The sequence below is a fragment of the Dasypus novemcinctus genome, chromosome 5, assembly GCF_030445035.2.
Source record: "Dasypus novemcinctus isolate mDasNov1 chromosome 5, mDasNov1.1.hap2, whole genome shotgun sequence".
Classification (NCBI taxonomy): Eukaryota; Metazoa; Chordata; class Mammalia; order Cingulata; family Dasypodidae; genus Dasypus; species Dasypus novemcinctus.
The window spans coordinates 94,987,875-95,015,761 of record NC_080677.1 but is presented as its reverse complement, the minus strand read 5'-3'; the positions used below and the strand labels follow the sequence as shown (position 1 = coordinate 95,015,761).

Sequence of the window (27,887 nt, the reverse complement as noted above, 5' to 3'; positions counted from 1 at the left end):
ATTGTGTATCATACATTAACTCCCATCAGAAACATCGATGATGGAAAAGGCACTAAACAAACAGATAAACAGAAACCAGTTGATGGCATCCAGGTTTTCTAAATAACCTCCTCACCACCACCACCTACCACCCAGGCTGGGATGATACATACACAAAGCGGCCATGGAGGTTGTATATGACCCCAATATCTTACTCTATACCAAGGCAAATATTCCCAACATGTCAACCAAAGAGACCAATGATGAGTCCCCAGTATGGCACTATTTGAGGAGACCCAACTGACCCACTGGTGGCAAGTTAACTACATTGGGTCCTTTTTGTCCTGAAAGGATCAACAATTTGTTGTAATAGGAATAGATCCTCATTCTGCTTAAGGATTTGTCTTTCCTGCCTGCAGGGTATCAGTCAGCACAACTCCTTGGGAGTTTACAGAATACCTGAACCAACATAATATAGCATTCGATTAGGAAACCAACTTTACAACCACACAAGTATGACTACACTTATGACTATGGAATCCACTAGGCTAATCACATATTGCACCAACCAGAAGATGCCAGCTTAATAGAGCATTGAAATGAAAGTGCAGCAGAGGCAGTAGCTCTGAGGCATTACTCAGTGGGAATGGGGCATCTTCTTCCAAGATGCAGTATACACATTAAATTAGAGACCTTTGTACCATGTTGTGTCCCAAATAGGAAAGAAACATGGATCTGGGAAACGAGTGGTTGCAGGAATGGCTCCACTCACCATCACTTCCATTGACCACATTCCCTACAACTTAGGACTCCACATGTTTAGAGCTGAAATCCTCAGAGGAGGTTCATTCTCACTAGGGGACACAAATGTCCCCATTAAACCAGATATTATGGCTGTAACTTGGCACTTTGGCCTCCTTGTAGCCAGGGATCAGCAATCAAGAAGTATCAACAATGTGTCAAACAATATTGACTCTGATGAGTAGGAGGAGGTGAGGCTACTTTTACAAGCGGGATCATGGAGGGTACTTCTTGGTAACACCTTGCCAATTGTTATGATTGGACAAGTGCAGAAACTCTTGCCTGAGAAAATACGGTTGTTAGGAGCAGAGATCTGCTAAGATCACAGCTTTGGGTCCCAGCAACAGGCAAGTCACTAGGATAGGTTTCAGCTAATGACTCAGGAAAGCAAAGATGACAACTGAGAACAGGTGTTAGGAAAGTAGAAATGGTAGCTGAGTACAAAAGGAAATGTGAACAGTGGAAGGGAGTGACAAACACCTGTTGCATTCCTGAGTCCAACTTCAGTGACAGGTTCTATAGTTCATCCCTGGAAGCTCCCTCTTCTACGTTTCCTCATAGGAAGGGAGACCCACTAGAGCCTTTGAGGAGCTGTTCCCAAAGTATATGGATAAGTAAATCTGCATTTTTGACATGCCTTCCCAATATATTCTTGTACTTCTCACTCCATCTCAACACATGCTTTCTAGAGAACAACTGACATAACAATTTGTACTATTGTGTTTCAGCCATCAAGAAATTCAATGCTAGTAAATTCTGAAAACTGCTAGATGGATAGCTTCACTCAGCCATTTGATAAACATTTGTCATGATTAAAAATACCACGAGGATCTAAGTCATTGCCCCCAATATTAAGGAAGTCACAGTCTGTGCTGGCCCTTGACATATATGCCCTCAGATCCAATATTCACTTTTACCTTCTTCTGTTCCATAGTTAAGAGGCACCCCTTGCAGGTTGTATTGTGTTTCAAGCATCAGCTGGCTAGATTTATCAAAGAGAGGGAGAGCAGAGAGTAGCAGAAAGAAGAAAGAGAAAATCCAGGCCATTTCTCCCCTACAATCTCCCCAAAATTTTCTCATAATGGAGATTGACATTGAATCAGAAATAAGCCTTGAAATTGATTCTGTTTTGTGTCTTCAGGCACCATAATATCGAAATCATTGAAAATAAATTAATTTGATTGATTATCTCTAATAGAGGAGAAAATGCAAGATCTCAGCATCCAGTTTCATGAATTGTCACCCTCTTTTTTTAATTTTTTTTTTACTTTTTCTTTAGTAGAGAAGTTGTGAGTTTACAGAGCAATCATGCATAAAATACAGAATTCCTATATATCAACCCACTACCAGCACTTTGCATTACTGTGAAACATTTGTTACAATTGATGAGACCACATTTTTAATTGTACTATTAATTAAAGCCCATGGTTTACCTTAGTGTTCACTGTGTAGTGTCGTTCCATGGATTATTTATTTATTTTGTCTTTTTTTAAAAGATACATAGCAAAAAAAAGTTAAATTAAAAAATATAAGAGGTTCCCCTATACCCCACTCACCCCACTCCACCCATTCCTCCCACATCAACCACCTCTTTCATCATTGTGGCACATTCATTGCATTTGGTGAATACATTTTGGAACACTGCTACACAACATGGATTATAGTTTACATTGTAGTTTACACTCTCTCCCAGTCCATTCAGTGGGTTATGGCAGGATATATAATGTCCTGCATCTGTCCCTGCAATATCATTTAGGACAACACCAAGTCCAGAAAATGTCCCCACATCACATCTCTTCTTCCCTCTCCCTGCCTTCAGCAACTACTGTGGCCACTGTCTCCACATCAATGATACAATTTCTCCATTGATAGAGTCACAATAGTTCTTTAGTAGAATACCAGTAAGTCCACTCTAATTCATATTTTATTCCTCCATCCTGTGGACACTAGGATGGTGATGTCCACTCCACCTCTCAATCAAGAGGGGTCTTAGATCCCACATGGCTGATGGATGCAATTCTCCTGCTTGCAGTTGTAGGCAATCTCGGTTCCCTGGTGTGGTGGTTGACCATCTTCACCTCCCTCTTAGCTAGCCTGGGTATGTCCAGTGAAACAGAGAGTAGGAGTTACAACTCTGTTGAGGCTCAGGGCTCAGCGGGCTCATGGCCACTCCAGAGATTCAAGTCTCCTGAGTATACACCAACCCTAGTGCCAACTACAGGTTCTGTAAAAGTGACAGAAGAGGCATGTGAAGAAAGGTCACATCTGAGTCCAACTCCATCACACTCAGGAGAACAAATTCCAAAGTAGGGCCCACTGACAAGGCACTGGACTACAGAACCATGCACCATGACCATAGAACCTGTGTGTTTCCATAGCCCTCAGGAGCACCAGTACCTGGGGTTGGTTGTATCTACTTTGACTGTCTCTGGGATCCTGCTGAGACATGCATAAGCACCACTCCTCTGATGACCTCCTGACTTATTTTGAAGTCTCTTTTCAGCTGATTTAAAAAAAAATAGGCAGGAAAAAAGCACGATGAAAAACACAATGAATATCAAGTAAATAAAGGACTCAAAAACATAAGAAAGCAGAAGATAAAATATTCTTGCAAGGATGGCTATAGACTAACTGTATCAAACCTTCCAAGCAAAGAAAATGAAAGAATCTGTGTAATATGATTTAATATATTACTCATAGTGTTAAGAGGTAAAAACAGATAAAGAATTTGGGGCACTCATAACTTTACTAAAGTTATAAAGGATGAACAGTGTGAGTCATGCCAGTTTTTCTTAATCACAGTAGGTATATGTGGTAAAATAATAACATTTATCAACCACAATATTTCAAAACGACAAAAACAACATCTACCCAGATTTTGAATGGTGATAGTCTAAAAATAATGCACTTCAATATTCTTTTTATTCTTCTAAACAAGGGATTAGCTTGAGAATCAAATCTGACTGCTGCCTGTTTTTTATGCAATTCATGAATTAAGAATGATTTTACATGTTTAATTATTGAAAAAATCAAAAGAAAAGTAATATTTTGTGATGCATGAAATTATAAAAGACTATTTCTATGGCTGCTTTGTAGCTACAATGACAGAATTCAGTTGTCACAGACACCACACAGGGATTTCTTGGAGCTTTGCACTACTACTCAGCACTCTACAAATCACAATGATATAATTATAATATGGCAAGTGCCACTTGTGTATCCATACCCCTTTTTATTGTCAACGCTTTGACACATGAGTTATTAGAAGTATATTCTTCATTTTTCAAATACTTGGAGATTTCGCAGAGTATTTGATTTCTAATTTAATTCCATTGTAGATGAGAAAATACTTGCTATATCTCTTTTCACCTTTATTTAAACTTGTTTTATGGCATAGAATATGTTTTACTGTGGTAAATGTTCCATGAGCACTTGGAAAGAATATATATATACTCTGTTGGAAATAATTATACATATATATATATAAATAAATTAGATCAAGTTTATTCACAGTATTGGTAAAGCCTAATATATTCTTACTTATTTTCTATCAATTATTGAGAGAGGGGTATTAAAATTTCCAGATATAATTGTGGATTTTTCTATTTCACTTTGAAGTTCGAACAGTTTTGACTTCATGTAGTTTGAAGTATAAACGTTTAAGATAGTTAGTTCCTTTTGATGAAAGGGCCCCTTTATCATTTTGAAATGACATTCTTTATAACAGGAAATATTATTTACTCTGTAGTCTACTTTGTCTGTTATTAATATAGGCATCCCACCTTTCTTTTGAGTAGTGTCCACATATCACGTATTTTTCTACCTAATTTTTACTTTAAATCTATTTCTGTCTTTATTTTTAAAGTGTGGTTTTATAGACAACATACTATTGGGTCTTGCTTTCTTATCAAGTCTGAAAACCTCTACCTTTTCAGTAGAGTATTTAAGCCATTTTCATTTCATATGATTATTGTTATTATTAGGTTTATGTCTATCATCTTGCTAGTTATTTTCTATTTGTCCCATATTTTCTTTCTTCCCTTTTCCCTCTGCTTCTTTCTTTGTTATTACTTTTTATTATTCCATGTTTTACCCTCTGTTAACATTAATGATAAATACTTGAGTATTTTAATGATTGTTTTAACACAGAGGTAGGCAAACCTCTTCTTAAAGAGCTAAATAATAATTATTTTAGGCTGTAACAACCACTCAATTCTACCATTGTGTCCCAAAAGTAGCCATAGAGATTACATAAAATAATGGGTGTAGCAGTATTCCAAGAAAACATTTACAAAAAGAGGCAGGGGACAGGATTTGGTCTGTAGTCCCCAGTTTACTGATCCTAGTTTTAGGATTTAAGCATCACAATCTAACGTCCAGTGATATTATGCTTCTTGGAGTAAAAAAGCCTTACAATAGCATACTCCTATTTCTACCCTCCATGCCTTTATAATATTGTTGCCACACACTTTTATCTACATATGCCATAAACTCACACTAATTGATTTTTCTTAATTATTTTTGAGATATTTAAATAAAAAGAAACATTTCTTATATATTTACTTTTGTAGTTACTATTTCTGTTGCTCTTTATTTGTGTAGATCTATATTTCTATCTGGTTTCATTGTACTTCTGCCTAAAGAGTGTCACTTAACATTTGTTAATTTTTAAAATGTGAGTCTACCAATGACGAATTTTTTCAGTCTATGTATATTTGACAGATATTTTATTTTGCTTTAACTTCTGAAGATTGTTTTTGCTGGCCACAGAATTCTATGTTGATTGTCCTTTTCTCTTTCAGTATTTCAGAGATGCTGCTCCATTGCATCTTATTTACATTTTTTTCCAACTAAAAACATGAAATATTATGTCATCCTTATATTTTCACCTCAGTAAGTAATTTTTTATCTGGCTATTTTTAAGATGTTCTCTTTATCATTTATTTTGAGAAATTTCATTGCAATGTATCTTGGTTTAATTTTCTTAATGCTTCCAGTGCTTGGGTTTTGTTGAGCATCTTAAATATCTTGGAACTCTCATAGATTTTTATCAAGTTTGGAAAATTTGGAACATTATGTTTTCAAATATTTTCTCTGCCCTTCCTCCTTTGGGGAATATAATTAAACAAATTTATGTCATTTGAAACTGTCCAACAGCTCACTGATGTTCCATTTTGGTTGGTTTCTGTTGTTATCTTCAAGTTCACTACTCTTTTCTTCAACAATGTCTAGTCTGACATTATTATACTATCCAAAGTATTTTTCATCTCATGCAATGTAGTTTTCATCTCTGAAATTTGACTGGATCCTGCTTCTATGTTTCTTGTCTCTAACTTTACACTAATAATACTGTTTTGTATTATTAATGTCTGCTAAGGTTAATGTATGTGATGGTTCTGAGTCCATTTAGATGGGTTCATTCTTCTCCTCATTATGGACTGTGTTTTCCTGCTTCTTTCCATGCTGGAAAATCTTTTACTGGATGCCAGATATTGTGAGTTTCACTGGATGTAGATATCTTTGTGCATATAAATATTTTTGAGCTTTGTTCTGAGATACAGTTAAGATACTTATAAACTCTTTGTTCTTTCAAATCTTGTTTTTAAGACTTTTTAGGAATGAGGGAGCTGTGTTCAGTGTAGAATAACTATTTCCCATCACTGACTCAAGACCTTTCTGTACATAGTAACCAATTCTCTATGAAACATGAGGTTTTCTATTTGGATCGGAGGTAGCAGGCACTATTTCTAGCCCTGTATGAGCATCTTGTTCCATTACCTCTATTCTTTTGGTGTAGTTCTTTCCCCAGCCTTGGTAGCTTTCTCAGGCATACATGCTGATCTGTACTCAGATGAATATTGATGGAGAACTTTCTGCAGACCTCTAGAACTTTCTCTTCATATTTCTTCCCTCTGATATTCTGTCCTGCAAAATCTAGCTGCTTTGGCCTCCCAAACTCTTAGCTACATCTTCTTAACAAGAGTCTGCAAGGCTTCACTAGTGGTTCTCTCTCCCACTACCACATCTTGGAAACTCTCTTAAGGCAGTAAGCTGGGGCACTTATATTTCTCACCTGATTTATTGCTCATATCTCAAGAATCACCATCCTTTTTTGAAAACCACACATACACACACACACACACACACACACACACACCAGCCCTCAAGGTGCTGCTTAAATATATATTTTTGTTTGTTTGTTTGTTTCTTTTGGGAGGGTAAATCCTATCCCTATTTTTCCATCTTGGTCAGAAGCAAATGTCTTCTTGCACTTAAATATTTTAGAAATACTGATTTACAATTGAAATGCCAGTTATAGATTTTCTGTTACCTCTTTATCAAAGTAAGTTTCTAAAGATCATGTTCCATTAACATTGTCAGCTCTGTTTTTCACCTTATTCTATAAAGTGAAAAGTGAAAAAATTAAACCTCTCTAAGCATAGAGAGATACTTTCATACTCTTCAAATTAAGACTCTTCTTAAATTATGATTGAATTTTGAGATTTTCCTGCCCAAAGCACATGATAACTTATGAAAAGTTATTGTGGAAGTATTTACAGTGGGTCCATCCTCCTCAAAAGAGAGTAAAGGCATTTTCCCCAAATGAATATTTATAAATATGTGTTCTAAGCTAGGGAAGGAATATTTCCAAAGCTTCTGGCTCACTGTATAAATCATGTATGAAAACCTAGAGAACTGTCAAGACCTTTTGCTATAGTACTTAATTCAAGCTTTACAATAAAGTTAGATTTAACCAGCTGCCACTTGGTTTTAATTTGATATATTTTATATGTGTGCATGCATGTGTATACCCACACACATACACCGAGACTCTACTATGTGCAGAAACCCTCAAAATCATGACAAGGAGGAGGAGGCAGGACAGCCCTTAAGGAGCTGATATCATTGCTGTATAGTAACTTAGACCATCTTCTAAACGAGAGGATATAGTAAGTGCCATAAATGGTAGTTTTGAGAAAATCACCTTGAGGATCAGATTAGCTTGTGAAATGTGAAACCTGAAGTGTGAAACTTGAAACGTGCCCTAGAGAGTTTCAATTAGAGAGATAACAGGATAAAGCTATTGAGAGAATGGGACCAAAATCATCAAAGAAAAAATATGAGATTGCCATGAATAAATTTAGAAGAAATATACAGATGATTCATATTGGCAAGCGTGTCCCCTACACGGATGAGAGCCATGAGCAATAAACTGGGAAAATGGAGTTGAACCGAGTTTGTTGGAGGCTTTTCTTGGCAGACAAAGGAGTTTTTATCTAATGACAATAAGGAGTCTCTGAAAGATTTTGAGCTGGAAAAGAACTTTGAAAACAAAATAAGTAATAAGTAATGTCGAGCATAAGATTATAAATTAGAGAATTGGGCATTAAAAGAATGTGTAAGCGATATCAGGAAACAGAAAAATTAAGACAAAGCAGATATGTTTTACAAAACATTTTACATAACATGTTTCTTTTAAAGGGTAAATTAAAATCTTAAGTACAAGAAATCGCATCAGTCCAGGAAAGAGATGTAAAGGAAAAGTAGTCATAGAAAGTATATGAAAATTTTCAGAAAACAAAATGCAAATGTCTAACAAACTTGAAAATTGCTCAACTTCAGGAAAGCAAATTAAAACAATATATATTTTTACTTGTAAAATTATCAAATATTGAAATATGACAAGAGACAAATTTTTTAAGGACACTTTTGGGCAATACATATCAAGAGATATAATTAAGTTCACATCTGTTACTGAAGCATTTTTCCTTCAAGGTAACTACTCTATGACATATTTACAATTCTGTGATGTTACCTAAACTGAGAAAAAAATGTATGTACAAAATAGTAAACACTTTTGCATGCATTCTTGAAGCTTTCAAAATTGTTTTAATGTACAAAGGAAATTAATATTTTAAACTACAAAAAAGTAATTCTTCACCTTTATCCCCAAGTCCCAGAAATTTACCTTCACAGTCCCATCCATCTAATCACATTTGAATAAATTGTAATCTATACTAGACACATATTAGAATGGAAAGATATCTCCTTTCCAATAGATTACATGATATGAAACATAAAATCTCTCTGGTACTGCAGAAATCATAAAACATATATATGTTTCAGAAATATAGAAGATAAAATGATGTAAAAGCAAAGGAAAGTATGATGAATACAAAACTACGATTATAAGGTAGGTATCTTTGGTAATGATTTGAAAAAATAAAACCTACAAATTAAGATCTGCCCATGTGATTTAAACATTTTTTTTCTGCCAAAAAGAGCATGAAAGGGAGACAAATGCAAATATAATCTTTACTTTAGTGGAAATTCAAAAAAGCTGAAATATAATTACTTTATATACTGCCAGTAAATGTGTTCCACTGAATAGGTCAAGCTCACTGTACTCTATATTATTCCTCATCAAAAAAAAAAAAAAAATCAAACAGCAATGTTTTAAGCAATTCTAAATGAATAGTTGGCATATGCTACAGAGAAAATCAATCATTTATAATTTAGAACTAATTTTAATATACAACTGGAATTTATGGCTACAAGTGAATAAAAACCTTTTTATAAAACTTTTCATTTAAGTTTAGGTCCTAAATATAAATTGGTAAGAAACTTTCTTTTTTCCTTTTAAAGTAGACACAATTTTGAATTTTTTCAAGATTTATATTACCAAGGATCCCTGAAAACATGTCTATAGTTTAAATCAGGAAATATGTTTTTAGAAATATTGTTTAACCAACTGTTAAGCAGTTAATCTTTGAAAAGTAGACTACTTAAGACAGTTTTTCCATGTCAAGGAAAGACTATCGGAATTTTGCCGATAGATTACTAATTATTAGTTGATACCAACATCAGGTCATGAAGTTAAATGATTGTCACTGAAATAACTGAATGTTGCAATACTCACTTACCTAGAATACCATGAAATCAAAGTATTTATATCATATAAAATTTTAATACAAACATTTTATAGATAAAATATGTCATAAGGAACTAAATTTTTACTGTTTCTGAACCCACATATTAAAATATTTACAATCTGTGATGTTACCTAAGCTACTTTTTAAAAATCAATTAATGTTTAGTATTGAATTTACTGTTAGAAGCATCACTCCAATTTGTTCTCCATAACTGACCTATCTTTATTGGAAAAAAAACAAAATACATAAAAATATTGGAACTTTAAAACACTGGAACCCATTCAGAGATCTAGGAACTAGAAAGGTATTTAAGACAGTGTCTTAGGTCATTATTCATGTTTAGGTCAGGAGATATCAAGTGATTATTTTAGAGTCACAAGGTTAGGAAGTGCACAGGGAAATCAGCGTTTCATTTCTTTTTTCCTAGAATATGATGCTTCCCAGAATTAAGGAGGAACTCCATTTTAGCCTATATTATTAAATAGACAATTACAATTTTTGGATAGACATTCAACAAATTAGATAATAATGTTAATAAATTATTATTATTTATTCTTACTCATGTAATTTCTTGAATTGTATAATCACATATATGTGCTCTCAAATCACATGACATGTGTTGATACATGATCTCTGTGTTTTAAAGACAACATATGGAAACCAATTGTATCTCTAATTTCAGTGGAAATTAGAGATACACACTATACTAAAAATTGACTAAGCAGTCAGTACATCTAGTCAACATTAGTAACACTCAGAGGAGATATTCTCCAGTGCTGCATTACTTATCATGCCAGCTAATTCTAACGGTAATTGGAAACCAAAGAAGAAGGCTGGTTTAAGCAATTAAATTACAGATACTATTTACTAGTTATGCTTTGCTCTATTAGGAGATCTGATAATGAGTTTCAAATGATACACCCAGAAAGCAGTAAAAGAAGATATATAAGGGTCTTTTCTTATCAAGGTATTGTCCTAGATGGTGTACAATATTTATGACAATTTTTAGATATCTATGACAGTTTTACTTAATTTTTAAGTGTCAAAAACAACCCAATGTCATGTACAATGTACTTCAATAAAAATAAATAAATTTAAAAATCAAAGAAATTTTAAAAATAATTAAACTTCCCTTTACATAAAGAGATAAAAAAAAATGATCTCCCCAGTTAGATCAATAAAGTATACACTGATCAAATACTTAAGATATAAGCCAGTCAGAAAAATAGAATAATAAAGCTTTACAAAAGGGAAAAAATCCAAAATAAAATAAGCATAATATTTTAGAATTGAAAAAAAATTGTATAGAAGCTGTTATCCGAAAAAGTATTTGTTTCAATGTAATGATATTAAAATATGAATAAAATATTTATGGGAAAAAAAAACCCAATACCTTTTAAAAATTTCAGAAAGCATTGTTTATTCACACATTTAAGGGTTTTGTTGTGTTTTCTTTCCTTTTCTTTTGGCTACTTGGATGCAGTTATATTATCACACTTGCTTATTATATCCCATTAATATTTCACTCTGGGTAAAACAAAATAGTGTCTATATACATACATATATAAAAAGAAAGTACAGAATGTGTTATCATTAAAGTTTTGTAAAACTCTACTGTTTTCCCCAAATATTATAGACATATATTGTTCTACTAAATCATGGAGTGAGCATTGTTAGATATTTTAAACTATTTCAATAATACTTTAAAATATTTTGTCATTGATTAAATATAGTATAGGGAAGCGGGCATGGCTCAACTGATAGAGCGTCCAACTACCATATGGAAGGTCCAGGGTTCAATCCCCAGGGTCTCCTGACCTGTGTGGTAAGCTGGACCATGTGCAGTGATGCTGTGTGAAAGGAGTGCCATGCCACGCAGAGGCGCCCCTGCATAGGGGTGCCCCAGGCGCAAGAAGTGCACCCCACAAGGAGAGACGCCCTGCATGAAAAAAGCTGCTAGGCATGGCACCACACATATGGAGAGCTGATGCAGCAAGATGACACAATAAAAAAACAGATGCGGTTTCACAGTGCGGCCAGATAATTCAAGCAGGCACAAAATAACACACAGTGAATGGACACAGAGAGCAGACAATGGGGAGGGAAGGGAAGAGAAATAAATAAAATTAAATTTAAATTTAAAAAAATATAGTGTAAACACATACATTGCATGTCGTAATTTATGTTATCCATTTTAAGTGAAGTGACTAACTAGGAATAATGTTTAATCCAATGAGTTTTGAATTATCTCAAACACTTGTTCCTCCTCCTTAAATAGGAGCCCTATATTCCAACATGAGCCTCAGCAGAGTTGCAACCCCTACTCTCCAGTTTATTGGATTTACCCTACTTTGGAATATGTGCTCCTGAATGTGATGGAGTTGGACTCAGATGTGACCTTTCTACACAAGCCTCTTCTGTCATTTTACTGAATCCATGGTTGATACTGGGGTTGGTGTACACTCAGGAGACTTGAATCTCTGGACTGGCCATCTGCCAGCTGGGCCCTGAGCCTCAGGAGAGTTGCAACTCCTACTCTCCGGTTCATTTGACTTACCCAGGTCAGCTAAGAGGGAGGTGAAGATGGTCAACCACCACACCAGGGAACCAAGGGTGCCTACAACTGCAAGCAGGAGAATCACATCCAGCATTGTGGGATCTGAGTCCCCTCTCGAATTAGAGTTGAGCGGACATCTCCATCCCAGGGTCCATAGGATGGAGGAATAAATTACGGATTTAGAGTGGACTTACTGGTATTCTACTAAATAACTATTGTGACTCTAGCAATGGAAGAAATTGTATCACCGATGTGGTGACAGTGGCCACAGTAGTTGCTGAGGGCAGGGAGAGGGAAGAAGACATGTGATGTGGGGGCATTTTCAGGACTTGAAGTTGTCCTAAATGATATTGCAGGGACAGATGCTGGACATTATATATCCTGTCATAACCCACTGAATGGACTGGGGGAGAGTATAAACTACAATATAAACTACAGTCCATGTGGGGCAGCAGTGGTCCAAAATGTGTTCACCAAATACAATGAATATGCCACAATGATGAAAGAGGTTGTTGATGTGGAAGGAGTGGGGGGGAGGTATACGGGAACCTCTTATATTTTTAATGTAACATTTTTTTATGATGTATGTATATTTTTTTAAAAGGCAATTAAATTTTAAAAATTCAACAACAACAACAAAAAGAAAATCCAATAATCAGGATAGACCAAATCCTGGGTCCCTTCCCAGACCTTTGTAGGAGAAATACTTTTGCTTTAATTCATAACTCCCCCAAAATTAATCACCTCAAGTAGTTCTTTCTCATATATATATATATATATATATATATATATATATGAAGATGAAGAGTTGCATTTTCTAATGCAGATGTAGAAAAATAAAAACCTACTGTTGAACTCCAGTGCATCCCAAACATTAATGTACATATGAATCACCTGGTATTGTTGTTAAAATGCAGCTCCTGATTGAGGAGATCTAGGGTAAGCTTGTGATTCTGCATTTCTAATAAGCTTCCAGGTAATAGCGATGCTCCTGATCTATGAACCACATTTTGAGAAGCAAGAAGTAAAATACAGTTCCCTCCCTCTTTCCTTTAGCCATTCTGCAAGCCATTTGAGTTCCAAGAGCCCTTGAAATGTATTTCTGGCATTAAGCAATTTTAAATCAGAGTGCATTTTCTTAGGGAAAATGACTAACTGTCCATCCTTCCAGTGCTATGATTTTATTTTAAATAAAATTCGAATAGTATCTTTGTACCATATTTCCAGTTATTACAGGTTAAATAGGCTCTGTTTGACAACCTTGCAATTTAATCACCATTTATAGTCTTTGTTTTTTGGAAACATAAATTCTAACATCAAAACAATGGACTTATAAATGAACTTTTGGAACAATGCCCATTTATAAATTTGGATTCTACTGTATTTCATAAACCCAACTATATCAAGGAAACATTACATTGGGCCTGGTAAAATACTATGATATATGGTAAGTATTTTAAAATATAGCCTTTGGGCGGCGGACTTTGCCCAGTGGTTAGGGCGTTCATCTACCATATGGGAGGTCCCTGGTTCAAACCCCAGGCCTCCCTGACCTGTGTGGAGCTGGCCCACATGCAGTGCTGATGCGCGCAAGGAGTGCCCTGCCACACAGGGGTGTCCCTGCGTAGCCCCACGCGCAAGGAGTGCGCCCCGAAAGGAGAGCCACCAAGCGAGAAAGAAAGTGCAGCCTACCCAGGAATGGTGCCGTCCACACAGAGAGCTGACACAACAAGATGACGTAACAAAAAGAAACACAGATTCCCGTGCCGCTCACAACAACAGAAGCGGACAAAGAAGATGCAGCAAATGGACACAGAGAACAGACAGCCAGGGTCGGGGGGGAAGGGGAGAAAAATAAATAAATAAATAAATCTTTTAAAATATATATGTATATATACCCTTTGAACTGCACTAAAGATAATTTATTCATATAATAGGGAGCAAATTATGGAAAATAACAAAAAAGTAATTGATTTATAAAGTGACACTGAGAAAGCTTATAAAATGCAATTGATAAGACAATAAAGTAGATCACATTTCTCATGCATATTCATAAAATGTTTACCATATCAAATATATTCATTAAGCAAATATTTATTGAATACTTCCAATCTAGACAATGTGAGTATAAAAATAAAGATAAAGCACAATCCACTGTCTCGAGAAAAACAGTCTAACAAAAAAATTTATAACAAAAAAATACCAAAGTAATTTAATAAGTGTCCTTAGAGAACAACATACTATAAGAGTACACAGGAGAGGGTGGTGAACTTAGCCCAGTGGTTAAGGCATCTGTCTACCACATGGGAGGTCTGCTGGTTCAAACCCCGGGCCTCCTTGACCCGTGTGGAGCTGGCCCATGCTCAGTGCTGATGCGCTCAAGGAGTGCCCTGCCATGCAGGGGTGTCCCTGGATAGGGGAGCCCCAAGTGCAAGAAGTGCGCCCAGCGCAAAAGAAAGTGCAGTCTGCCCAGGAATGGTGCCATACACACTGAGAGATGACACAGCAAGATGACGCAACAAAAAGAAACACAGATTCTCGTGCTGCTGACAACAACAGAAGTGGACAAAGGAGGTGCAGCAAATAGACACAGAGAACAGACAACCGGGGTGAGAGGGGGAAGGGGAGAGAAATAAATAAATAAATAAATAAATCTTAAAAAATAAAAGAGTACACAGGAGAACTGCTGTTTCATAAGACAGGGAAGGCTCCACTGAGGAGGCATCACATGAGCAGGATCTTGAAGGACAGGTGGTTTACTTAACTGAAGATAGAAATAATATTTGCAAGGACACAGAGACTGGAAACAGTTTTTCATGCTTAAGAATTAGTTAATAGGTCACTGAGACCCATCCCTGGACACCTGTACTGTGCAGGAGGAGTAAGCTGGTGAAGTGGATCAAAATGTGATTAGGAAGAATCTGTGGCAGATTAAGGAGTTTACACTTGATACTCTAGTCCAGGGGTTCTTAACCTTCTTTGTTCCATGGGCCCCTTTGCCAGTCAGGTGAAAACCACAGACCCCTTACTAAGTCCACACTATATGTGTAGTATTTATTAAATATATCACACCCACACTAACACATTTCCACATGAATAATGTCTTTTGAATTTCAGTTCAAGCTCATGGATCCCTTGTTAAGAACCCCTGCTCTAGTCTGAAACACTGGTCTTCACACTGGGTAATGGATTACACCCAGAGAACACAAAAAATTTTTCAAGGGCATACCAGTAAAATAATTAATGTTGTATACACTCTTTTCTAAACTTGATATACCTAAAAAAAAAAAAAAAAGACTAAAATCCATCATAGTCTTCTTACTTTTCTCTCTCTTTTAAAGCCATAATGTTCATCCACCTAGATGTTAATATGGTACATTGGCCCAGGGAGTAAAACCTTCCCCCAATCAAACAAAGGTGACATTTGATATAATTATCTCAATATTAGTAACTAACAGCAATATAACAAACCCACCATCAAGTCATATGCTCTCCATTTCTTTGCTTTCAATAATATTAAAAGAGAATCTGAGTTGTCACCTGGTAGATCATTAAAAATATTTGATAGTAAATTAACAACTGATTTTTGGCAAATTCTAAATGAATTGCAAAAATTGAATGATAATGCCAAGAAAAGAAAAAAATTTTTTTCCATTTCTATCTACTTGTGTTTTAGAACACGTTTCCTCAGAGTTTCTATCTATACAAAAATTATAGGGAAGCGGACTTGTCCCAATGGATAAGGCATCTGCTTACCACATGGGAGGTCCGTGGTTCAAACCCCGGTCCTCCTTGACCCGTGTGGAGCTGGCCTACGTGCAGTGCTAATGCACGCAAGGAGTGCCGTGCCATGCAGGGGTATCACCCGCGTAGGGGAGCCCCACGAGCAAGGAGTGCACCCCGTAAGGAAAGTTTGAATGGCGCCACATGCACAGAGAGCTGACACAACAAGATGATGCAACAAAAAGAAACACAGATTCCCAGTGCCACTGATAAGAATAGAAGGAGTCACAGAAGAACACACAGCAAATGGACACATAGAGCAGACAACTTGGGGGTGGGGAGGGAAAGGGGAGAGAAATAAATAAATAAAAATAAAAATAAAATAAATAAAAATAAATAAATCTTTTTTTAAAATTATAGAAAAATATATAGTAGATACTGTCTCTTAGCAATGGGTACTATTTACCCATGACTATATGAAATAATTTTTAAAGCCTAATTAATTTCTCTGAGATAAATTACTAATAATACTAAAAAATACATTAATGACTTTTTTTTAAAGTGTGAAGATTTCTTTACTGGTAAATAAAGACCACTAAATATGTGCAGTTCCAGATATGAGTTTCAGAAATACAATTCTGGAGGCAATATTAAGGATTAAATGAAGAAATTAGAAAGAGATTGGCTAAAAGCCTATTGCAAAACCTCAAATCAGTTTTATTCAGAACTTTTAACAGAATTGGATAATAGTTCATTAACTTAAATGAACTGTTTGATTAACTTATTAATTCTAATAACAACTTTTTTATTCTGATCTGATCAACTTTGGGACAGAAGTGGAGAAATAGGAGCTATTTGCACAGGTAGTTAGACAAAGACATGTTAGGAGAAAAACTATTACTCATAAAGGAATTGTCAAAATACTTCCTTTAAAAGTAAGATCAGAACAACCAGCAAGATGCCAGCAGAGTAAGGAGCCCCTAAAGTCAGCTCCTGCTACAGGGCAATTAGTAAACATGTAGAACTATCTGGAGCTAGCAGAAGCACCTGTTTAGGGGCTCCAGGAGGCCAGAAGAAATGGAAGGAGGAGATTTCCCATCTGAATTGAAGGAATAGAAGGAGGAGATTTCCCATCTGCAGAGAAGATTCATACGTAGAGAGCGCCATGGCACAGAGGCCACTGTCAATCCTCCACTGGAGGCACAAGCTGCCTTGGGAGCAGTTCCATGAGTGGAACTGAAAGCTCCACTTCCCAAAAACTGGGACAGAAGAGACAATTGGGTACCAACTTCAGCTACTGATTAGTAAATTCAGCAGGCTAAAGTATAATCCTAAGAATTGCTGAAGTTTGAGCCTGTCCAAGTCAGAAAGAGGCCAGTGGCCACCATCTTAACTGTGCTAGGCACAAAGGGACGCAGGAAGGACTGAAAATCACAAGGCAAATCACAGTGCTGATAGGAATGGATTCTTTACATCCAGATCAGATTGTAACTCTAGCCTAAACCCCAAACCCACCTCTGGCTGGGGGGACCTTCACCAGCCTCTCTGAGAAATTACCAGCCAAGCCACAGAGGTTAGGCTCCATGATTATCCTACTTTGTGAGCACAAGCTGCCCCAGGAGCTATTCTGTGGCTGGAATTTGAAGCTCTATTTCCAAAAACAGGGGAGGAGGAGACGTTGACCACCAATTTCTGCTACTGATTAGTAGACCTGGCTGGCTAAGGTTTAACGCTAGGAACAGCTAGGGTATGAATCTGTCCAAGTCAGAAAGAGGCTGGTGGCTGCCATTTTGACTACTCCCCCAACATTAGGGAAGCAGGGCTGACAAAAACTCACTGTGACAGTAGAAACCAGTTTCTTTTACCCAGATCGGGCCTGCAACCTTAGGCTAGGCTTCGGTCCCAGCTCTGGCAGGGAGAAGGCTGGCAGACCCAGGTATCTTTGGCTGCCACTGACTGAATAATTAGAAGTCTACAGGGGAAAATGCAGTCATCTTGGACCCACATTGCATAGATTGCTTCCCACACCTATAACTCCATCCCTGCCTCAGGCAGGGAAGAAAGGGACATGAAGCTTCATCAGACTCTCTGGGCAACTACAGTCTAGGCCTGCATGACTTGGATTATTCCACATAGCTTTGACTCTGTCCCTATCCCTGGCAAAGGAGAAAGTCGGAAGAAGTATCACTGGTCCCTGGAGCAATGAGGGCATCTTGAGCCTCCTTACCTTATAGCACCAACTACATCCTTGGCTCCTACTGCACAGCCAGCAGAGGAGAAAGGACTTTGCACCCTTTCTAAACTAGATCAAAGAGAAAAACTGCACCCAGTATAAATACTCTAGTAAGCCAGATGCCAAGACACCAACAAAAAGTTACAATCCACACCAAGAAACAGGAAGCTGTGGCCCAGTTAAAGGAACAAGATGAGCCTCCAGATAACATAAATGAGTTGAGACAACTAATCATAGATGTTCAAACAAATCTCCTTAATAAATTCAATGAGATGGCTAAAGAAATTAAGACTAATAAGAGATTGGGTGAGCACAAAGAAGAATTTGAAAGCATGCATAGAAAAATAGCAGATCTTATGGGAATGAAAGTCACAATAAATGAAATTTTAAAACATTGGCATCATACATTAGCAGATTTGAAGCGGCAGAAGAAAGGATTGATGCGCTTGAAGAAATGGCTTCTGAACGTGAACATACAAAATAACAGATGAAGAAAAGAATGGAAAATATTGAGCAAGGACTCAGGAAACTAAATGACACCAAAAGACTTGCAAGCATACATGCCATGATTGTCCCAGAAGGAGAAGAGAAGGGAAAAGGGCAGAAGGCATATTTGAAGAAATAATGGTAGAAAATTTCCCAATCCTATTGAAGGATATAGATATCCATGTCCTAGAAGCACAACATACTCCCATCTGAAAATATTTGAACAGACCAACACTGAGACATATACTAATCATAATGTCAAATGCCAAAGACAAAGAGAATTCTGAGAACAGCAAGAGAAAAGCAATGTATAACATATAAGGATACCCAATAAGATTAAGTGCTGATTTCTTACCAGAAACCATGGAGGCAAGAAGGCAGTGGTATGATGTATTTCAGATACTATGAGAGAAAAACTACCAGCTGAGAATTTTATATCTGGCAAGATTGTCTTCCAAAAAAGAGGGCGAGATTAGACTAGTCACAGATAAACAGAAACTGAGAGAATTTCTAACCAAGGAATCAGATTTTTCAGGATATACGAAAGGGTATGCTAGAGCCTGAAAAGAAAATACAAGAGAGAAGCCTGGAAGAGAGCCTAGGAATGAAGATTACATCAATAAGAGTAGCTAAAAGTGTCAAAAGAATGGTGAAAATAAAATATGAAGAAGAAATGTGATGTGGGGGCATTTTTGGGACTTTGAGTTGTCCTAATGATATTGCAGGGTCAGATTATCGACTTTACATATTCTGCCTTAACTGACTGAATGTACCAGGCGAGAGTGTGAACTACAGGGTAAACTATTATCTATGTGATAGAGCAGTGCTCCAGAATGTGTTCACCAAGTACGATGAGTGTGCCACAATGATGGAGGAGGTTGTTGGTGTGGGAGGAGTGGGGTGGAGGGTATATGGGAACCTCTTATTTTTTTAATGTAACATTTTTTTGTGTGAGTATATGTCTTCAAAAAAATAAAATTTACAAAAATGATGGGGTGGAGAAAAGGGAGGGGGTATATGGGAACCTCTTATGTTTTTTATGTTTTTAATGTACCGTTCTTTGTGATCTATTTTCTTTTAAAGATTTATTTTTATTTATTTCTCTCCCCTTTCCCCCCCGCCAAGTTGTCTGGTCTCTGTGTCCATTTCGCTGCATGTTCCTTGTCCGCTTCTGTTGTTGTCAGAGGCATGGGAATCTGTGTCTCTTTTTGTTGCATCATCTTGCTGCGTCAATTCTCTGTGTGGGCGGCACCATTCCCGGGCAGGCTGAACTTTCTTTGCACTGGGCGGTCTCCTTACAAGGCGCACTCCTTGCACTAGGGCTCCCCTACGTGGGAACACACCTGCGTGGCAGGGCACTCCTTGTGCACATCAGCACTGCGCATAGGCCTGCTCTGCACTGGTCAAGGAGGCCCAGGATTTGAACTGCTGACCTCCCATGTGGTAGACGGACGCCCTAACCACTGGGCCAAGTCCGCTTCCCTTTGTGGTCTATTAACTTTAATAAAAAAGTGTAAAAAACAAAAAAAATAAAATATGACACATAAAACGCAAATAATCAGGAATAACTTAACCAATAATATAAAGCACTTATATTCAGAAAGTTGCAACTCAATGTTAAAAGAAATTTAAAAAAGGCCTAAATAACGGGAAGAATATTCCATGCTCACAGATTAGAAGCCTAAATATCATTAAGCTATCAATTCTGCTCAAATTGATCTACAAATTCAATGCAATCCTGATAAAAATTCCACCAGCATTTTTTTAAATTGAAAACACGATTATCAAATTTATTTGGAAGTGTAAGGGATCCTGAATAGCCAGAAATATCTTAAAAAGTAAAAGTGAACCCTCATCTCCAGACTTTAAATCATATTACCTAGCTATGGTGGTAAAAACAGCATGGTACTGGCATAAAGACAGACATATAGACCAATGGAACCAAATTGATGGTTCAGAAATAGGCCCTCACATGTATGGTCAAGTGATTTTTGACTAGCCTGTCAAATCCACACAGCTCAGGCAGAACAGTCCATTCAACAAAAGGTGCTGAAGGAACTGGATATCCATAGCCAAAAGAAGGAAAGAGGACCCCTATCTCACGCCTTATCCCACATTAACTCAAAATAGATCAATAACTTAAAATTAAAAGTAAGAACCATAAAACTTCTAGAAGAAATTGTAGGAAAATATCTTTAAGACCTGGTGATAGGCAGTGGATTCTTAAAGGAGATAAGAGGAGGACTGAGATGGACTAATGATGTTTAATGTATGTAGCAGATTTAATTAGCTTTATTGTAAACGTGAGACAATGTATAGAGTGGATGGTAACACATAGTAACAGGTAGTTTATAAATGGGGATGTGGCTGAAAATAGTAGTCTAGGTATATAAATGCCAACTGATGGAATAATCTAGGACCTGAAGACCACAGTAAACCAAGAGATGGATGAGAATTGTGGTTGATAGTACAGATGCAAAAGTGTCCTTTATTAGCTAGAGCAAATGTACATCAATATTTCAGGGTAGTGGGAATGTGGAGAAGCATGGGAAAAATACAGCTGGAATGATCTATGGACTGTGGTTAGTAGTAATAATATAATATTCTTGCATCTATGCCAAAGATGTACTGTGTTGATAATGGGGCAGTATGGAAAATGTGTGCCACATGTACACTATGGATATGATAATAATCAGATGATATTATCTTATCTGTAACAAGGTGGTAAGACTATAGAGTTGCATGGGAATATACAATTACTGTAGTCAACAGCAATACTATAGTTAACAGCAATACTGTAATATTCTTATATCAATGCCAAAGATGTACTGTGTTAATAATCAGGGGGGTTGGGAATGGTGTTGATAAAGGGGTATTGTTTGGGAATTCTGCACAGGTGCATATTGTTTTATAAGCTTACAACTCCTGTCATAAAAATATATTTTAAAAATAATAATAGGATGGGTTGGGAAAAAACACATAAAAGTAAGATAAGGACTATAATTAGTAGTAAGATTTTGACAGTATTCTTTCATAATTTGTAACAAACATCTCATCACAATGCAAGGTGTTGGTGGCGGGATGATGTATGGGACCCATGTATGATGTTATGCATGTTTGCTTTGTAAATTCACAACTTTTACTATACAGTTATTGTTTATGTATGTCCATGTATAAATGATAGAAAGATAATAATAATGGGGTGGATTGGGGGAAAATACTTTGGTTAGTAGTAACATTTTGACAATGTGCTTTAACCATTAGTTAAAAAGATTTAACAACAATACGAGGTACTGGTGGTAGGGTGAGAAATGAGAGTCCTGTATGATGTTATATATGTTTATTTCGTAAGTTCACAACTCTTACTATACACTTATTGTTTATGTATGTTTATGTATGAGTGGTATACTTCAATAAGTTTTTAAAAATATGAAAAAAAAGTAAGCTCCAAGTCCAATTAATTTGACCTTCTCTTTCTCCGTTTGATGACTTGGCCTGGCAACCAAATGGGTGATATTCAAAGTTTCCAAGGCATTATAACATAATTTTTCTTTCTTGAACTTATCTCAATAAATTTTTTTTTCATTTTCACTTTAAGTTTCTGTGTGAAAAAGATTGTTTCAATTTACTGGTAATTACTTTGTGTTTATAATTAATATCTATCAATTTATACTCAAATTATCTTTAAAATTATAAGCTTTATAATATCATGTCTGCAGAACAGTACTGTGTGGTATACAACTTACGGTAATGCAAAGTTGGAATAGAGTTAATGAAATACTTTTAGTCTACAAGTTATAGATAGTTAGACTGCCAACAATTTTAAGCTTGCTATTAAATTTTCATTTGTAATTAATTTAGGAAATATATAGTTTGAAGCATTTGGCTATATTTCAAGTGTTTCTGTCAAAGTTGATGAAAATTGCTTATTGAGGTTTCTTCCACATGCATCCTGCTTTATTACTACATGATTTGTGGGGAATTTTTCTAAACAATTTGCCACTCAAGATATAAATTCAGCTTCATTTTTAAAAAGTTATCCTATAAACTTGGAGAGAAAAATTGAGTGATACAAACATCCACAGCTGAAATTTATATGATTGGCAATTTAATCATAAAATACATGTGTTGACATAAATTACTTTTGGGGAGATATGGCAGAATTGGTAGACATTATTAGCTTACATAAAAAAGAGAAGGTAGAACCACTACCAGGTGAAATCCACACACAAAATAACAAATTTTGTGTCTAAGAGATGGACTCAGGTTTGGTTTACTGCTAGGCCAGGGAAGATACCCTCTCAGCAACCTCAGAGCAGTTACCCTCTCAGTAACATCAGATGTTCAATAAACATTGATTAACTTGAATTTTATGTGAAGTTATGCATCATATACAGTTGTTCCAAACCACTCTCACCTTTTTCACTGGTGCCACTGATAACAAGTATAACACAAGTCACAGTTATTTACATTCTGAGTAGGCTGTCATAGAAATGATCACACCCCACCATTGGCTGAAATTAACTCAGGAATGAATACTCAACTTCAAACTCATGAGTCCCAAGTCCTAACCAGTGAACTGGAGTAATTCCACTAAAGCATTCAAATGTCAATTAAACTACACAAAAAGCAGTTTAAAGAAAATAGCTCCCTTAAATATTTAAATAACGTGCCTACCTTTATTAACTACTTTTACATCACATTTCATATACTCAGGAGATTTAACAACACAAAGAGATACTCTTGTCTAATCATGCTCTCCTACGTAAACATCAACATCTACCCTTCATCCACTCAACCCCCTCTCTCCAATTAGAAATGAACAAAATCAGTTAATAATCACTGAGGACCTACTCTGTGCCTGGTTCTATGTTAGTTACTGGGAACTCAGTAGGAAAATACAATTCCTACCTTCTTGGCATTTATATCGTAGCTCCCAAAGCAGGCAGTAATTAAGTAATTAGTTATTTAATTACAGTTTTTATAACTGCTATGAAAGACTAGATTTGCCATGAGGATGAATTACAGGGGCATCATCTATTTAAGGAATTATGGAAGGCTCTCCTTGGGTTTAAGTTGATGTCTGATGGAGGAGGAGTTGGTTAGGCAGAGGATAAGGATGGCAGAGGCTCACAGGAAGTATTCCAAGCAGAAAATGAGATTTCTTGCAAAAAATATTCTCATATGATTCCCTGGAATAAAAGTCCATTTCACAAAGTGCAATTTGTAAGGGAACACATAAGTAAAATGATAGAAATAATAATAAAGTTTTGCCTGAAGGAATTGAAATAAAATACTTAAAAATTTGTTTTCATAATGTAACAATTGCTTGTCAAAAGTTCTTTCTCCTTATAAATGCTTATCCACTCATGAATACAAATCTGTCTTTGCAAACTATATGTAATGATTAAGCTTTGTACTCTGTCAGCTGTTATTCATATACAACTTGCACTAATTTCAGTAAAATTCATTTTTATAGCAATGTGTCACTGGTAATTTGATCTCCAATGAAAATTATGTATACAGGAAGAATGAGGATAATCAGAAATCATTATTCTAATTTTCAGGTTTTTTATAGACACAAGAATAATACAGTTACTACAATTGTGAAAATCTCATCTCCTTTCAGGTCTGTTTTATACCAATTCAAAGATGACATTAAGAATCACTAAAACATGAGATTATGAAATTATAATAATCAGGAAAGGTTTTAAGTAAAAAAGATTTTGACTACAGATATATAGTCAGATTTAACAATATATTTATGGAGCATTCTGAAATTCATTTCTTTGATATATCAATTTTATAAGAATATGATAAAATTGATACAAACAAACAAAAACTAAGCCTATTTACAATCAGTTACCTCCAGGTAACGATGTGTCATAGAAATATGATAGAAAATACCACAAGTCCAAGATATATACCATATTTATTCTTCTTTCAGATGCACCTATTTATACACTTATGTACACCTACAAATAAAATCACTTTAAAAACATCTGTACAATGATAAAATAATTTTTGCAAAATGCAAAATTCCCTGAAATATTTTGTTTACATATTTCAAAAGGACCGGTTTGATTTATTTTTATTTAATTGAAATATACCTTTAAAAATTCCAAGAATCCCATGGCTTCACTCATTAATGCGGAGCAAACAAACCTCCATCCAAATCTTATTGCTCCAATATTGTCTCTTGACAAATATTTAGTGCTAAAGTTGCTAGTGTCTGAAAGTTTTGTTTTCAATGTTATTCCCTATAGAAAATATTGTCATTAGTATTAGGAGATATGAGATGATGTGTATATGGTTGATTAGGCCAACCCTCTCAAACCACAACATCACTCAAAAGGTCTGATTAAGTAACGAACAACAAAAAAAATGTAATACAGGGAAATGAAAGTTATAAATAAGGTGAGTGCATGACCTGATTTGGTCAGGATTTTTCCAGGTGGTACCTGTTTTCCCAGAAAAAATTATTAATAGCAAATCTTTTACTCTCAAAGGTGTCCTTGGTTTGTATAATAAGTCATATAGTCATGGAACTTATGAGCTGGGATACAGGAAAAATTATGCAACCAGGTGATATGCCAACCCCCTCCAACCTAAAATGTGAAATAAAAGATGCCCAAAGATCTGGGCCTCTGACCTGATAGATACCTTAAGGTGCCTGACCACCTCTAAAATCACATTAAATGTGAATTGTTTAAACACCCCAACTGAAAGGTGGAGATTGCAAGACTGGGGCGGGGGGGGGGGGCGGGGTGGATCCAAATATATGTTGCCTATAAGAAACACAATTTAAATATATAGATAGAAAGGATTAAAAGTAAAACTATGAAAAGTGATATACTATGCTAACAATAATAAAAACAATATTAAATGGCTATATTATTAGACTAAGTACATTTCAGAACAAATATATTAAGAAATTCATTTCATAGTGAAAAATTAGTTATAAAGAGGACATAAAAATCCTGAACATTTATGTACATAATAACATAAACCAAAGAATAATAGCACTTCAAGGAATGGTTTAGCTTTCTAGGCTGCCCAAATGCAATATACCAGAAATGAATTGGCTTTTGCAGTGGAGGTTTTATTTACTTGCAAATTTACAGTTCTGAGATCATGAAAATGTCCAAATCAAGGCTTTGTCAGGTGATGCATCTCCCTGAAGACCAACTTCTGGTGAGCCTGGACTCCTCTGCCATATGGCAAGGTACATGGCAGTATCTGCTGGTCTTTCCCTTCTCTTCCATATTTCATTGCTTTCAGCTCCTTGGTTCCATGGCTTTCTCTCTCAGCTTCTGTGTTTCTCTCCATGTTCATCCTATTTATAAAAGACTCCAGTAAGAGGCTTAAGGTCCACCCCAGGTCAGGCCTTACTGAAGTAACCTAATAAAAAGGCCCTTAACTGAGGGAACCTAAGCAAAAGGTCCCTCCTACCGTAGGTTTACCACCCACAGGAATTGATTAGCTTTAAAGACATGATTTTCTGAGGTACATAAAGTCTCAAACTGCCACAAGGAGAAAAGAGACAAATCCATAAATAAAGTCACAGATTTCAATAACTTGTCTCAATAATTGACAGAACAATCAGAAAATCACTAGATATATGATAATTTAAACAATATTAACACAGCAAATTTTACCTAACTTATGTTTATAGACCACACCTCCAACAACAGAAGAATACACATTATTTTCAACTACACAAAGGAACATATTCTGGTTCACAAGACAAGTCACAATAATTGATAAAGATCCAAGTTAAACATTGTAAAATCTGAACAAAATGGAATTAAATTAGAGATAGTAATTGAAATATAACAGGAAAATACACCAACATTTGGAAATTATGTAATACTACATAATGACACGTAGGTTAAATAAGAAATCAGAAAGGAAATTACAAAGTATTGCAATCCAAATGCACATGAAAACACAACATATAAAAATGTATGAGAAACCACTTAAGAGGTATTTAGAAGAAAATGTGCAGTACTAAACATCTGTATCAGAAAAGAAAAAAATCTCAAAATCATGGTCTCATCTTCCACTCTAAGAAATTTGAAAAGGAAGAACTAAGAAAACATAAAGTAAGTGGAGGAAATGAAATAAAGAACATATTGGAAATCAGTGAAATAGGGAACAGAAAAACAATAAACAATAAAACTAATAGTGGTTCTTTGAAACCATGTATGAACCTCTATTCAGGAAGAAGTAAAACTGCTTATTTGCAGTTAACCTGACTGTCTATGCAGAAAATCCAAAGAAATCTACAAAAAAAATGTTTCTGGATAGAAATGTTTTGGTTATGGATGGTTGTGATAGTAACACAACATTGTGAAAATAATTAACAACACTGAAATATATATCTGAATGGGTAAAAAGGGAAAATGTTAGAGTGCATATATGGTAATAGGATTAATTTTTTTTTACTCCATGGAACCACACAGCACAATGAGCCTTAAGTTAAACCATGGAGTATGGCTAATGCATAATTACAAAAATGTAATTTCATCAATTATAACAAAAGTACCTACCATTCCATTGAAAGGTATTAAAAATAAGGTGGAGTTTTAGTTCCTTGGGTTATTCAAGCAATACTGTGCTTTCATAGCACAAGATAAGAGGATAGAGGAAATTGTAAAGAACTATCCAGATGGGCATAACGCAGCAGGCTTGCTACCAGTCCTGGATTTAGCCCAAAGACAGAATGAATGGTTGCCCATCTCTGCTGTGAACAAGTTTGCTGAACTTGTATAAGTGCTCCCAATGAAAGTATATGAAGTAGCAATTTTTTATATAATGTATAATCAAAAACCAGATGGAAAGTATCACATTCGGGTCTGCACTACTACACCTTGCACACTTTGAGATTCTGACAGCATACTAGAGGCCATTCAGAAAAAGCTTGGAAAAAAAGTTGAAACTGTTCACTCTTAGAGAGGTGGAATGTTTAGGGGACTGTGTAAAGGCATCAATAGTTCAAATAAACAGCAACTACTTTGAAGATCTGACTCCAAAGGATATTGAAGAAATTATTGATGAGCTCAACACTGGTAAAATTCCAAAACCTGGGCCAAGGGATGGACTCTTCTCTTGTGAACAGCCTCTCAATGAACCACCCAAAGGACCTGGCTTTGGTGTACAAGCTGGCCTTTAG

General features: G+C 35.8%; 1 pseudogene; it reads left to right on the top strand.

The window, feature by feature from the left end:
• Positions 1-163: 163 nt before the first annotated feature.
• LOC101446290 (NADH dehydrogenase [ubiquinone] flavoprotein 2, mitochondrial pseudogene) lies at positions 164-27,887 on the top strand (annotated as a pseudogene).